Source organism: Ischnura elegans, chromosome 7 (genome assembly GCF_921293095.1).
Source record: "Ischnura elegans chromosome 7, ioIscEleg1.1, whole genome shotgun sequence".
NCBI lineage: Eukaryota > Metazoa > Arthropoda > Insecta > Odonata > Coenagrionidae > Ischnura > Ischnura elegans.
In genome coordinates, this window is record NC_060252.1 from 14,036,487 (window position 1) to 14,052,398 (window position 15,912).

At 38.8% G+C, this 15,912-nt stretch overlaps 1 protein-coding gene across 1 annotated transcript in view; it reads right to left on the reverse strand.

The window, feature by feature from the left end:
- The window catches only part of LOC124162475 (transcription factor SOX-6), a 720,216-nt gene that overhangs the window by 299,490 nt on the left and 404,814 nt on the right, over positions 1-15,912 (reverse strand). The window contains 1 exon segment of the mRNA XM_046539021.1: positions 14,648-14,686. The gene's annotated coding sequence lies outside the window, so the exon portion shown is untranslated.

Genomic DNA, 15,912 nt, shown 5'->3' on the forward strand with positions numbered 1-15,912 from the left:
ATACAGAATTAGGTACGGAAAGGAGGTATAGACAACAAACGAGATCAATTAGGTGTTTATTAGTGCATTTCATTTTCCACCGCCCACCGACCCCCGGTCCCCCACCCTTGGGTCCAAAGTTAAATCCGCCTTTTGTATCAGGCGTATCATTGTAGGTTGTGAAATAGTAGATCATTTCTTTTTTTTTGTTTGCGTTTTGCGCAATACGTATATTGAAAATAGAAACTAAGCGCACAAAATATTTAAATACAAGTACAAAACGAACTAAAAAAATAAATGCAATTATGGAGAGAAGAAAGAACCGCACGGAAAGTTCACTCGATACGCGTCACAAGACGGTATTTTTTAAACTATTAAAATGAAAATACGAATTTTCCAACGTACCTGAATCTGTATTTAAACTCTCATTGTGTAGTCAATCTATACAGGAACCACTTTTCTTGTTCAGCCAAGAACTGAAGTTTTTTGACATATTATTTTCATAAAAGAGTTTTTTCTTCTTCTCATTTCTTTTCTGCAAACCGCTTCTCTAAACACGATTCTTTTAACACTTCAAATAGGATGAAACTCTCACTAACTAAACCAGCATTCACTGAACTACTAAGGTGTACTAAGGATTTCGCGATCTATATAAGAAAAAATAGAGAATATTTGTGCTGCGCGCGTGCAACTTCCCCCCACAAAACCTCGCTTCCTTCCCTACTTCCAGTCCTGGGAGAACTACTTGGCACTGATTCCCACGGTACCCTTTGTCAAAAAAACAACAAGAGAGATGTGTAACTATACCCAGACATTGTAATCTAATATTTTTTCTCGACGAATGAATTGGGGTGTCGACTACTCCTGCGGGGATATCGGGTTTCGCTACGGAAGTGGAGGCGTTGGGAAGAGGGGACTAGGGAAAAAATGGAATGTCACATGATCCGTAGTGGTCCCCAAAATATACTGACATATGTACGGTCGCACTTGAGGTTTCCTCCGTGGTCTCATCTCACGAGGGAGATTCACACGAGCTCGTCGTCGTATTTGGCCTATGCGTGGGATAAGAGAGAGAGAGAAGAGACGCGATCAGCGTGCCAGCGCCCAACGTCTCACAAGCAGCATGGAAAGCAGTTTTCAAGATAGAGCAGTCGAAGAAAGAGGTTGATTTTTGAGACTAAATTCGTCAACTCGCTGGTTTAAAACGGAACATCATCGGAACATTGAAAAAACCTGAAGGCATAAAATCACTATGAATATTTTATTGGAATGAAATAAAAATGTCTTCAAAAAGCAGAGTGATTAGTAAATTGGCCGCAAATCGAGGAATTTGAGTTCAAATCCCGGTCGGGGCGATTCATTTTTCCTCTCAGAAATTTCGCACAAATCTGCTAATAGATTTTATCAAGAGATTTCAGGCCCCTTTTATAATGTACTGCATGCTGCTGAGATTTCCTTGCGCTAACTGGTGTTTCTGGATAGAATATGACGAATGGAGTGAGAATGAAGAAATGCCGATCGGATGATTCAGTATGGACTTTTTGATTAAGTGGACTTTTGGCTAGCAAAATAAGTCAAAGGAAAGTCAATTGTAGTTATACCTACTTCTTAATAGTAGCATCCTCGGCGCAACTTAGCGACATTATGCTATAAATCATCAGTAACCTCGGAACATATGTCATGCAGGAAGAGGTATATAGTTATTTCAATTGAGGGGGTGAGAGGCCAAGTGGTACAAGTGATTATTTTCTCGACAGATTTCGGTAAAGTCAATTGTTAGAAGAAATATACAAAAGCTTGGTTGCCAAGGGATTTGAGTGAGTCACTGTTCTGCGCTGACATCCAGTGGAAAATGAAATGCACTAATAAACACCTAATTGATCTCGTTTGTTATCTATACCTCATTTCTGTACCTAACTCTGTATAAGAAAAGAAATTATTTGTACCCCTTGGCTTCTCACCCTCTCAATTATAATCCGTATTTCTGCCGAGTTAATGTGCTCTGCGCAATTCGAAATGGGCCATCATTTTCCCCTAGCAAGCAAACTATAAGAAGGATTGCAAGTGCCGATGAGCGATACTTTACACACATGCGAGTATTATCCAAGATATTTTGGTCGTAGGAGTAAGCACTGAAAGTTTCCTTTTTAGAAAATAATTCAATTTCAGCAGGATATATTTTCCAAGGTTATTATCGCAGGAAACAAGGAAAAGTTGTCAGCCATTAACACTCCCTAACATGGCTCAGAAGTCACGCTCATGCATACAGAAATATATCTTTCAGCAAAAATTCTTTTTTTATAGTTAGATAATTTATCGAAAAGTTATTGTTGAAGTATATTTCAAATTTAATGCTTAATGAAAACGTTAACGTTACTTCGTCTTAACAGAAGGACAGTTTTAGGGATAGAGCTACTTATACCAAATACCAATTAAGGACATATCTATATTTCGAGACTTAAGAGACTCGTGGATGTGGTATCGTCTCGTCTCGTAAAAAAAGTGGTCTCGTCTCGAGTCTTGTCTCAAATCGTACCCAACGGTCTCGTCTCGAGTCGAAAACGAGACGAGACGAGATAGTCTCGAGTCTCACGGCAACACTAATCCAGTTGTCGGCGGACTTTTCGGTGATGGCCAAGAGGGAAGAGTAATGTAAAATAAGGATTAGGAAAACGAATGGAAAGAGGAGAAGCGCTCCCGCTCCTCTTAGCGACTATAATGAATTGGGACGCTCACCCTCTCACCTATACAGAAGTCACGCTCATGCATTCAGAAATTGACCTTTCAGCAAAAATTCTTAGTTACTAAGAAAATGGCGGTCCATAGCATTGACGACGGGACAGATTCTTAAGAATGTAAAATAGAAGAAATACGTCCCTGTGAAAAGGAAAGTAGATTGGAAAGCGGAGTGGAGATTTACGTTAAGCCAATCTTAGGAATGTTGACTTATGATGATGATGATTAATTATTTTTGTCACTATTATTTTGACTGCAATAGTGTAGCAGTCAAATTAGTGGTTGCCAGCACTCTTTCGAGAGTGGAAGCATTCGAAATGCGATGCTACCGAAGAATAATTAAGATAAAATGGATCGACTGAGAAAGTATTGAGGAAGTACTAAGAAGAGCGGGAGCAAAGGGAAGGCTTCTAAAAACCGAAAGCGGAATGAAAAGATGCGTCATACTAATCTTAGGATTATTGTTTTATGATGATGATTAATTATTTTTGCCATAATTATTTTTACCGTTATCATGAAGCAGTTTGTTTTCTACAAATGATTAAAATTAGAAAAACAAGTGTTTGTTGGCAAGGTGGATATGACTTTCGCATTTTGAAGAGAAGCAGAAGACGGGACGACAACTTAGGTGGCCGAATCAGGAGATATGATTGGCCGATGAACTGTGACGTGGCCCGGGGGAGGTCCGGGGGGTCCAAAACCCCCCCGAAATATAAAAACACAATTATTTTCCTTCATAAAAGAAAACAAAATATTGAAAGTTGATGAATTTAAACAATATTTTCTTTAACAGATGAAGTTTTTTCGATTATGAAAAGTGTTAAAATTAGTTTAACACCCATTACTTAGTATCCTGTTTTTCAAAAAATTTCCCTCTGGTTTTGAACCCCCTCCCCCTTAAACGAAATTCCTGGCTACGCTACTGCCAATTAGGACAATTGTTGGAGGAGGGGTGGACGGGAAGTGGGGCAAGGGACGGCCCCGAATATATTACATAAAACAGATTCTTAAGAATGTAAAATAGAAGAAATATGTCCCTGTGAAAAGGAAAGTAGATTGGAAAGCGGAATGGAGATTTACGTTAAGCCAATCTTAGGATTGTTGACTTATGATGATGATGATGAATTATTTTTGTCATAATTATTTTGACTGTAATAGTGCAGCAGTCTATTTTCTACAAATGATGTTAATTGGAAAACAAGTGTTTGTTGACAAGGTGAATATGACTTTCGCATTTTGAAGTGATTGAAAGAATATTTAACAGTTCCCATGATATTATTATACATTAAGATACACGAGTAGGTAAGTCTTAAAATGCACTCTTGATTAAAACGAAATGTTTTGAAAATGTTACTATAACTCTAAAACTTTCTGCAGCCCACAATAGACACAATTATGTTAGCATAACCCGTCATTAAATATCATATCTGATTCCCCCCCCCCCTCGAGAAATGGACCCGAATGAATAGCAAGAGGATAAGAAAATCGAAATTTTCCGAATTAAATCACTTCTCAAAACGCCTCTTGAGGTGAGGGAATTGATTTCCAATAATTTTTCATTGACTTCATTTCTGCCATGTATACATTTCCCTTAAATAGGCTACAAGGAACAATTACAAGAAAACGATGGGGAATAAAAACAGCTCGAAAATAAATCAACGATGGTAAATTTGTATCACCCAAATAAGGGGGAAATATTATAACGTCGAGGTACAACAATTTAAATGCAAGGAGCCATTAAAATGTCAAACCTACATGAAAAATTAGCCAATTAGCTGAAAATAATTTAAAGAAAAGCGAACCACTGAGACTTGAAGGAAACGCGCTAGAAGAACCACTAGAAGATTGAACTGATATCACAAAGCATTCATTTCGCATATCCCTGTGAACCCATTGCATCCCTCGAACGCTTTCAGGTCTTCAAAAGGGATCGAGCTGATATTTCATCCGAAAGAAATCGCACCACTCAGCATAAACATGACGGACAGAGAGGAACCAGCATTATACGCAGAACATTTATTCATCTCATCAACAATTTATGACGACCGCATATCGGGATATAAAGAATAGAAGCCCTATAAACTAATCAATTTGCACAAAAGCCACGGCATATAAACAACAAACAAACAATTCTATAGCCTTACGTGAAAGGGGCACATGCTAATAACAGTGGAAGGGGGTGGGGGCATTCAAAGCCAAAGCTTTTGAGTGCGTTAAAGCGTATTGATCATTGGCGGTGGGGAAGCATCGGGAGCTCACAATGAGGGAAAAATGCCCCATAAACTGTAAACGTAACTCTCTCTCTCTCTCTCCATATATCGCGAGCAAAAATTTCCGATAAATTGCGGAAACCGCCTCGTATTAATTCATGCAGTTGAATCGACAGTGGAAGGGGTGGATGGGAATGATTTGAGGTCGAATGAACAGCCCGTGTTATAACAGACCCCTCCCTTCGCGATATAACGTGCGCGTACATGTATATATAAATCTACTACATGTATCGACCAGTGAATCTTCAACAGCGTAACCCTCTTCTCTCTCTTTCACCCGACGGGCATCCGAGTCCGTTATTAGCGGTCTACCCTCACCGGTGCACCCCACACCACGAACCGACGGTACCAGCACCATTTCCCCCACCCCTCCCCGCCTTTCCAACCCCTCCCCCGTGACGGGTAACTCTCCGTCCAGCGATGCAAAACAATCCATGCGCCGGCGGGCGGCGAGCGACGCCGTAATAATGCCCCGATGGAAATAATATTGTTTGGCGAGCAAACGCATCGGAGTTGAATGCATAAAACCCATCGCGGCGGTCGCCGGATTAAAAGGATATATCAATGGGATATATCTCCTCTCTCCCTCACTCCACTACTCCTCCCCCACCCCCTCGTCAGCACGTTTCGCACCCTCCCCCTTGCAAAATGCACCTCCCTTCCGTGAAAGGGTGCAGAATGCGGGGGAGGGGGAGGAGGGTGCGGCGTCGGATTTGTGTGAATGCCAGTTGGATTAACCTCAAACCGCATCCAACGCAAACTACACTCTCGCGGGGAGTGGACGAGGGGGGAGGGGCTTTTGAATGGAGAAGAAGGGGAAGGTCTGTCTGCCACTGTATGCACGCGAACGAATTTGGGTATATATTCTCATATCACGGCGTATTTTTTCCACATGTTTTGGCCATCACCACCATTGTGCTTATAAATACGTTATTTACGTATTTATAAGCACATATATTTATATTTACGTCTACGTATTTGGGTATACTCGCATATCACGGCGTATTTTTTTCCACACGCTTATAAATACGTTAATATCTTTATCACTATAGTCTCAGGATCAACTTTGTGGAAGTTTATTGTAATTATAAAATAAAAAAAATCGCTTATTCCACCAATTTAGCTAAAGGCATGACTTATTTCGATGCAGCCATGTCATTATCATAACCTGGATCAAATATTAGAACCAAGCCTTGGATTCATCTCATTGTATCTGATTATGCCGCCGCTGCATCGAAACTAATCATACTTACCTTTAAATACTATTGGTGGAATAAATAAAAGTTTTTTTCATTTAGTTATGTTCATATATATTCCCTCCATTTAACATCTCTCCATTCTGGTGAGTGAAAATTATACGGGCATTATGTTTTAAGACACACAAAAAAATATACGAATGGAATTTAATATTCCCTAATATTTCGTTGGATTCAGCCAATCTGTTCATTGAAATGAAAAATATTCAAGTAATCCATTTCTCCTCGATTTATAATTCCAGTGACATTAAAGTAATTAAATGCTTAAGAATTCAATTTACATAGGTAATGATTGGAAGATCATTTGTTATTTCTAGCTAGGATCTTTATTATATAAGTGGAATCCACAAACAATCATTAATTAACGATGGAACGGTTCCACCACACGTATATATGAAGCACACTATTTTAACCAAGTAACTTGCAGCCAACAAAATGCCTGATTTAAGTCTTATTAGTATCATTTCTGTCTTATCGATAAAATAGATTTTATAAATGCATAATAGTCGGTTAACTTTGCATATGTGAGCTTATTGATGATATTCTTTCTCTTTATTTCCACTTTTTATCAAAATTACACAGCTATATGTTTATTCATCAAAGGCAATTCACCAAATTTTGAAGCATAGGTTTTTTTTCGTTTTTATGCTTATCTTCACCGCCCCAAAAACAGAGTATTTAAGGGATTTCCATCGGCGAAATCCAACGATAAACAACTTTGGATAATCATTAAAACCCATATCCTGATATGAATAACCTAACCACGCGGGGCTCGAACGCCCGACCTTCGGCTTGACTGGCCAGGACTTAACCCACTACCACGGAGGCCGGAAATCTTTCCTCTACTTAATTGGTTTATATCCAATCGGTTATCTTTTTTTCAAATTGTTTCACAATTGTTTTCAATCCAACGTGTTATTTCTATGCACTAATTAGTTTCCAACATTCGCTTTTCTTCCACGGACAAATATATTTATATATATCCAGCGGACACATATATGTATTTATATATATATACCTTTCCCTGAGGATAATTGGGGTTGGAGTAGACTTGCCCTCGTTGTAAGTGGAGGTTTGGGATTTTACACAAAAGGCTGGCGAGTTATATTGGAGTGGATGCGATTGCCGGGCGGAAAAAAATAACAGAAAAGAAACAAGTGAAGTGAGGGCAGCGCCCCTTTCGTCTGCGCGCGTATCACACGCACACGGAGCCACACGTGTGCGCGTAATATTATCGCCCACCGCCGGGGAGTGGGGGGGAGGCTGTGCTTTATGAGAATTATCGGCTGGAGAGAGAGAGAGGGGGGGGGGAATGCCTTTGATCACGCCCTCGCTTTTGATCGCTAGGAATTACGCGCTGCTCAAAAAAAGAAAAAAAAACACTAATCGCCAATGACAATTCGGTTTTCCACCTTACCTCTCCTACTCTCTTTCTCTCGGTTGGCCTTATCGACGCGAGTGTTTAACGGTGATTATAATTATCTCCATCGCTAAAACAGCCTGGGTCTATCCAATTCTGTTTTCGATTCCAACTAATCAATTACCATGTTGGCATCGGAATCGCAAGCTGGGCTTATTTTCGAGAATAGAAATTTTATTAACCGAGTCTTTTCACCAACGCTTATTGAAAAGCTCGTTGCTGTGGCAACGAAACAGTTGCAGCGTAATCTCATGTTTAATTTTTCTTGGAGAATAAAGGTTTTATGCATTATACAGGATAATGGTAGGTTCATGTGGAATATTTACCGAAATACCCCGACCTCTCCTAACTTGGAATTTCTACTTCAATTCACACTTACAAACCATTCAATTCAATTCACATATACTTAAGGCCAACTCCATTTCATTTTTTCTAGAAATTTTCCATAAATCCTACTCTCTTCCTTTCTCTTTTTCAAATACCAAATATTCTGAAGAGGTGATTAATAATATTTAAAAATATATCACCTGATCTTATCTCTAATTCCACCTTTATGTTGAGAAGTGTAACCGCTAATTGCGTGAACTTAATTGGGCAACCAAACAGTTTCCCACGGCCACCAAAACTCTAGTTTGTACGCCATTTCTATCATTTTTTTCGATAAAATATTTCAAAGTTGAGTTTTACCTAAACTCAGTACTTATATACTAATATAATAACTTAAAAATTGACTAAATCAACTAAAATATGTACCACAAACATAATTCCCTCCACTGAGTAACTGCACCGAGTAAAACACTGAAAAGACTGGGATATTACTGATGATGCGGTATGCGAAAGTATGCGAATTGGTAGGTATATTTCCCAGAAATATCCCATCTCCCATTCAAATTTACCATTCCTCACTACTTCTTCGTTATGAGTCCTATGAGATAAAATAATTATTTAGGTATATAAATTATATCAACCAAATATTTTAATGTTACACTATTATTCCTCGCAAGTTTTTTCTTCCCTTAGCTTTGGCTGATTTAAAGATGTTTATCAATTAGTCAACATTTATTGCAAAAATCTTTAGGGCTAGAATATATAATGTATTATGAAAATAAATGAATTAATAATAATAAATGCATGAAATCACTGTCAATTTTTCGCCCATGATTCACCAGCGAGTATGCATGGGTAGGTATATTTTTCCCTCAAATAAATACTCTCTCGTCTTCCGTGTATGTGATGCTCGGGCTCCCTTTGGCCCCAGCAATTATCCATTGTCCTCCCCTCTCGTCCCTTCCCCCTCCACCATCGCCCTCTGTCTTTCATTTATTTCAAACGCGTCCCTCGCTCTTCTTAATTCTCTTCTTTGCCCTGCGATACACGCGCCACCCTTGTCCTTCCCCTTCGAAGAAGAGCGCCACACAAAAACCCTTCGACACGACTCACTCGAGACACAAACTGTTTCTCTCCTCCTCCCGTCCTGGCTTTTTTTCACACACTGCTGCGTCGTTCCAAATCCACGTCGTTCATCCCCCTCTTCGGATAATAGTGACGATACATCCACCCCCTCACATCCCCACACCGCCCTCTTTTTCCCATTCTTCTCCTACCGACGGTGTCTCCGACGTCGCAAGGCCCTCCACCGTCCGACTTCGCCTCTCCTTTCCGCCTCGATCCACCGCATCTCTTAACACTCCCATCCAACCCGTAACACTGCTTTCATCTTCCACCTATTTCGCTACCATTCCTCACTATTTCTTCGCCATGAATGCTGGGAAGAAAAAAATTCATTCACGCACATCAGTCCTCTCGACAGAATGTTTTAGTATTCCATTATTATTCCTTGTTATTTTTTTGTAGTTTAAGTTTATTATTCCTTGTTTTATTATTCATTATTATTGTAGTTCCTTCCTACCCTGAGTTTTGTCTGATTTTAAGGTTTTTATCACTAAGTCTACGTTTATTGCTAAAAGGGCTGGGGCGGTAAACTAAAACGTGCAATTTTGTTATTCCTCTGCACATTTCATTAATAGTAACATTGAAATGGGTAAATGTAGCCAACCCAACTCGTCAGAGTACTTTCATCTTCCTCCTATTTTGCTACCATTCCTCGCTACTTCTTTTCCAGAAATCCTGGAATAAAAAAGTACATTCACGAATATCCGTTATCACGACAGAATTTTTTATTATTGCACAATTATTCGTGATTTCTTTCTTCCTAGACTTCTGGCTGGCTTTGAGATCCCACTTCGGCAACGTTTGCTGTTGAAAACCTTACAGTTGGAACAGTATCATACAACAAAAATTGTATGATTTTGGCGCATATTTGATTCAAAGTAAAATTGAAATGTGTGAATATAACTAGCCCATCCAACGCGTAACAGTGCCTTCATCTTTCTCGTATTTTGTAACCATCCCTCACTACTTCTTCGCCAGAAATCCTGGGATGGAAAAAATTCATTCACTCACATCCGTTATCTAGACAGAAATTTTACTGTAAAACCATTATTCCTCGTAGTTTCTTCCTTCCCTTTGTATTGCCTAATTGGAATGAATTAAGATTTTTATCTCCAAGATTTCTACAGTTATCTGGTTGGAAATGTTTAGCAATCGCTTCTCATTATTTTCATTGTCTTTCGGTCGATTTTTGATATTTTCATTTAGTTTTGCTGCTGACATTTTTGGATAAATCATTCAGAACCAAACGACACAGTACCTTTATTTAAATTTTACTACATATTTGATAATTTTTCTTTTTTGTCAAGTGTACTGTTTGATTTTTCATGTGTTTTCTGTTTTAATTCTACAAACATTTATTTTTCAAATATTCACGAACAATAAACCGTATATTCTGGAATTAGTAGAAAAATATGTACCTAAATAACTCGTGAAGAATAAAATTTAAATAGGCATATTTAATGTTAACCTTTACCAACATGTACCTAACCGAATCTTTCACAAACCTGTCCAATCCGAAGCAGAGATTTTTCCTCCCACATATTTAGTTCCTGTTGACACGGCATTCCTCGCGGTACCCACATCTTTCGCCATCAATTTTCGATTAAATAATTCATTTACGATTTGCCGATATCTTGACGGAAACATTTACAATTCAACTGTTATTCCTCGGAATTCCTTTCTTCCTAGTTTTGGTCGAGCTTTATCATCCTTTGTTACCATGTCAACGTTTATCGCAAGAATATTCAGGACTGAAATACAGAGTTTGTAGAAATAAGGTTAAAATTTCACGAAGCGTAAATATAATTGGTTAAATTTTACGTAAGGGAATGTGTAGCCATAGCAGTTCTAGGTAAAGGAAAGGAAGTGAAAATCAAGAGAAATTTATTTTTCATTTTGGAACTCGCTATTAATTTTACAACCTATTGGTACAGGCAAAGTCAATATTAGATAAATTTCATGCTTAGCACATTTCCAGAAGTCCGGGTTTTAGGGTGCTTTCTATCACTTACAGGTATGTGCTTCCAACAACAAACCATATTTCGTGTAGCATAAATGATGACCTCTTTTTGTCCCACAGGCCTAAATGATTTGGAGTCAAACGGTTTCAAACGTTTCTAGAAATCATCAGGAGATGGCTTCAAGATTGGTCAGCTTTAGATCTTTGTCCCCGCCCATTCCCAATTGGAACTACCCCTTGCCTTATGTGGGCTACAGAAATAATTTGATTTTTTACTTTTTCCTTCAGTTTAAACTTTTGATATCAAATAATTTTTATTGAATTTATTTATTAAATTAAATTTTTAAATACCATACAAATGTTATGTTTGCAATATGCCACTGTGTTAATAAATTGAACCTTCTGACAAACCTAATGGGTTAGAGGGCCAACTTTTATATGCAAATTTTGGAAAAGATTAATAATTAAGAAAATAAAAATCTTCTTTTGTTCATGTGGCAATGTCGTAGAAAGCCTGCCCAAGCATTAAAAAAATAAATAATTTTTACACATTGCACAAAACTAATGAGATTACTGATGTTAATTGATGCCAAATTGATTAATGCTAAATGGTAGTTGATGAATACTTATGATATTTTCCAAGCTATTAGAAAAATCACGTTTACCATTGCACATGCTGCAGTACCGCCAAGTAATATCGGTTATTATTTAATATTTGCCAAGACATAACAAAAATCACGTTATCAATTTAAAATGCTAGAGCACTTAAAGTACATAATTAATATCGGCCAGGCTATTTTTCAAAAATCACGTTTTCCATTTCACTTACTGCATCACAACCAAGTAGTGACAGTCCAGTTTAGTCTTGAAAGGGGGTTTGAACGCGGGCAGGGATGGAGAAGGATACGCGACCTCGCACACAAATGGGCACGAGTATTTTTTTCCCCACCTCTCCCGCTAAAGACTCGTGCGCCACCCACCACCCCACCTGGGAGGGGATGTTTTTGGGGGAGGAGGGTTGAAGGACTGCCAGAGAGGGGGAGAGACAAGTGGAAGAAACGTTTAATGACACGAGAGATTTACGCTGCCGGAGTGTGGGGTGCAATGGGAGCAACTGAAAGGTTCCATCCTCCTTTTTACCATCCCTCAGGGTTTTTTTTTTACTGCGGGACTCGAAAATTGTTGAAAACGTGGATACAAGGGAGAAAAGAAAAATCGAGGGGGGATGCCCGTTAAGGGAAGGACGTTATAAGGGGGTTGGTTGGTCTCGAGGGGTTGTGTGGTGTCGAAGGGTTCCTGTTGGAAGGGGCGGAAAAGATATCCTAACAGCTCGTATTGGTCGTGTGAGTCTTTAATGATGGAGCCTTCTCAGCCAAAGATATACATACACACACACACACACTTGCACAAAATCGTATATAAATGTGGTTACGTAAATGTATACATTTCTAAAAGATCACTGAACCATGCCACCGCTAAAGGTAAAAGAAAGCCTCCACTCTGATCATGGGTTTCAATCAATGTCCAAAACATCCGTCGTCACAAATGTGAACCTAACGTCATACTAAACATGAACAAGAGAGATTTTCGAGTTCTGCTCATGCGACCCGATAGAGAGATATGACAAAATCGCAGATCACGTGAAGGGGCTGATGGATCTGATAGGCCAAATCAATGACAGCGAATGCTTATGCAATGTTTATTTCGATCGAAAACTTGATTTTAACGTATTTGGACACTCGTGGAGGATATGAAGTAACAAATATTTAGTAAATTAATAAGCAAGTGTTGAATTTAATAAATTTCCACATCTGCCGTGCTGATGTTGAAAATAGAGGTTTAATGTTTGGCGTTAGCTAATTTTATCTGAGCAGTCCGCAGCCACTTTGAGAACTTTGATTTATATTTACTCAGACTGATAATCAAGCTGCCCTCCAGAAAGAAATTTTCTCACCAAACATTGATCAGTGAGTGTGAAACTGGACTTTTATTGAGTAAAACACACCCCTTGAAAATGAGAGACACGTCTTCCGAAACGTCGGCCTATACGACTGAGTTAACCCGGTTGAAAACCGGAGAAGAAATCATCAATATAATTCACCAGTAGAATATAAATCGTTTATTACTCACCTAACGGCCTGCAAAATCTACGCTCGTCTTTCTACTTCGGACCGAACCCGAACACCACACAATATTCGTTAATAATCACCACTCGTTCACCGAATTCAAAAGTTACTTTCCTGAAAGTGATTATAAAACCATTCTATGGTAATTGTTTATGTAAATTTCAACGCAGCACAAGTCCATTCAGCAATGTTTTGAATTAATAATTGATTTTTTATTTAATTAAAATGCTCTACTTACAATTATGCTAAGCATTAAGTTTATAATAATTCAAAGGCAACGAAACGGGGTGTCTTCTTTTTACTTCCATCATACCTCATTTATTGCTGTGTAAATTACTTCACTTTTGTACTACGGCGTCATGGAATAGGTGGGGTCACACACAGGCTAAGAATAGACACAAGAGTTCGCATGAATGCTTCTATTCTTAAAAATAAAAGGAAACGTAAGGGACGAAACCTATTATAAACGTCAAGTAGTGGGAAAGATAAGATGGCCATATTTATAGATTTTCATGAACTTGATTTTTAGTTTCGACTTTTTTGGGAGAACATCCTCAAGACAAAACTAAGGGATGAAACCTATTATGAACGTCACGTAGTGGCGAACAATAATACGGGCATATTTATAGATTTTCATGAACTTGATTTTTAGTTTCGACTTTTTTGGGAGAGCATCCTCAAGGCAAAACATTTCGCGCCAATTTTCACCCCGCAATCGAGGACTTGATCTCGTGACCTCCAAGCTCGTTCCCCTCCCACTATATAACAGCTTTCGTCCTCATCGGCTCTCAACAGCCAACAACGAGCTTCACAGGTTCATGTCATGGGCTCTTCCCCGCCCATGACCGCTCCATACTTCACCCTCAATCCCGCACGTACGCAGTTTCTGTTCAGCATAATTTTGAGGACGAACGCATGAAGGACAATAGAAAGTTTGGATGGTGAATACCATGCGATGGTCTCCTTTAATACTCTCGCGTGGCTATAATAAAAAGTAATAGAAAAGACGACTACGCGAGATGCCGAAAAATGATCTCTCTAAATGTTTCGATACCTAAAATTTCTCCATAAACTACGATAACTGTAAGAATATCACCTCCAAAATAATAGCTGGCCTCGTTGTTAAGCTGTCGTAGCTAATACTTGCGAAGGGTGCTGAACAACGATGAGTATATTTCTATTTTGCTCTTTTTGAATCTTCTATGACTTCTAACGTCTACGAATACTCCGAAACATAAACACAAAACAAATGGCATGCCTAATTCTCAAGCTGTCTTAGATTCATTTTCACAGTAGCTGAGGATTAGTAAAATATGATATGGATGATAACTTGATAACTTGATATGAATTTTTATTTTAAACTCCCCACTGCCAGCCTTAGTCAAAAACATTGCCCAGGCTAATTGGATTAATCTAAAACTTTGAGTAACATTACTTTTCACGCTTACCATAGTCTGCAGTCTTTTCTAGTTGAAATGCAGCTATACCTGAAAAATAAAGAAAAATACTATTAGTAAAAGCAACAATATACATAATGTAAACAAAAATAGTTTTTATTGTACATTCGACAAGAAAATGTTTACTTCTCGAATTTCATTTTGAGGCTCGAATTGTAATTCGTTCAAGCAAATATTTCCATTTTTCAGATCTTAACAGGGACTTTTCTCATAAAAATTTTTCAACAAATAAAAAAACACTCTTAGTACTTATGAATAATAAAACCTAATGCAAAGTCTCAAAAATCATATGTTTCAAGATTTAAGCCTTCGTACACCTTCTACAGCATTCTAGATAGTATCGTAACTATGGGTGGGGGGGGGGAGAAGGGGATATATCCCCACCCCCCAACAGTCTTCAAGAAATTCAAAAGTATTTAAAACTATTATCTAGTTTTGTCACGTAATAACTGCATCTGCTTAAAGTTAAACATTTAGTGCGAAAATAATGTAAAATGCATTTCCAGGCATGTCATTTTTCAAAGATTTTCCCGGATCCCGTTGCCTGGGGGTGGGGGGTCGCTACCGCAGGCCATTCCACCCACCCCAAAGAGCCTAGATATCCCTTGTTACGCTTCTGATTCTAGAAGCAGGCCAGGGAAAGGAACTAGCTCTCCAACCTTCAAGATTTGAATTGTATACGTCTGTAGTCCAGCCTTGGATGAGCTCTACCCTCACCTATCGAAAATAACCTTTGGTGTTTGGCCCCTTATGAGTTGATGCAGTCTCAGTGAATGAATCTCAGTGAATGCAAAGAACTAGTTGTTATCATGAATTTTGATGGGTTAATATCCATGGGTTATTTTTATGTCGTGGAGGAATGATCCGGGGTAAATCAATTAGTTCAATTTCTCATCCGGTTTGACTAAAAAGCAAACTCAGTCTGGAATCAACGATTGGATAGATGAATGTGTTTCGGATATGACCTCAAGCGAGATATGGACGAGGAAACGCCATGGGTTGGCGTCGACAAAGAATAATAGGGAAGTTTTTTTTCGGATGGAAGGAGTGGGGGGGGGGCGGTTAAATATGGGACGTTTCCCCCTCCCCTCAACCACAATCGGTCAACCGGTCACGGAAACTCGGGCAAGTAGGGTGGAAGAAAGGAAGACGACGAGGGCGGGGTCGCGGGGTTATCGCCGGCCAGTTGTCCACAAAGAAAATATCGAGAAAACACTGGAACTCTGAGGCGTCATTTTTCAAGTTCAAGCCACTAA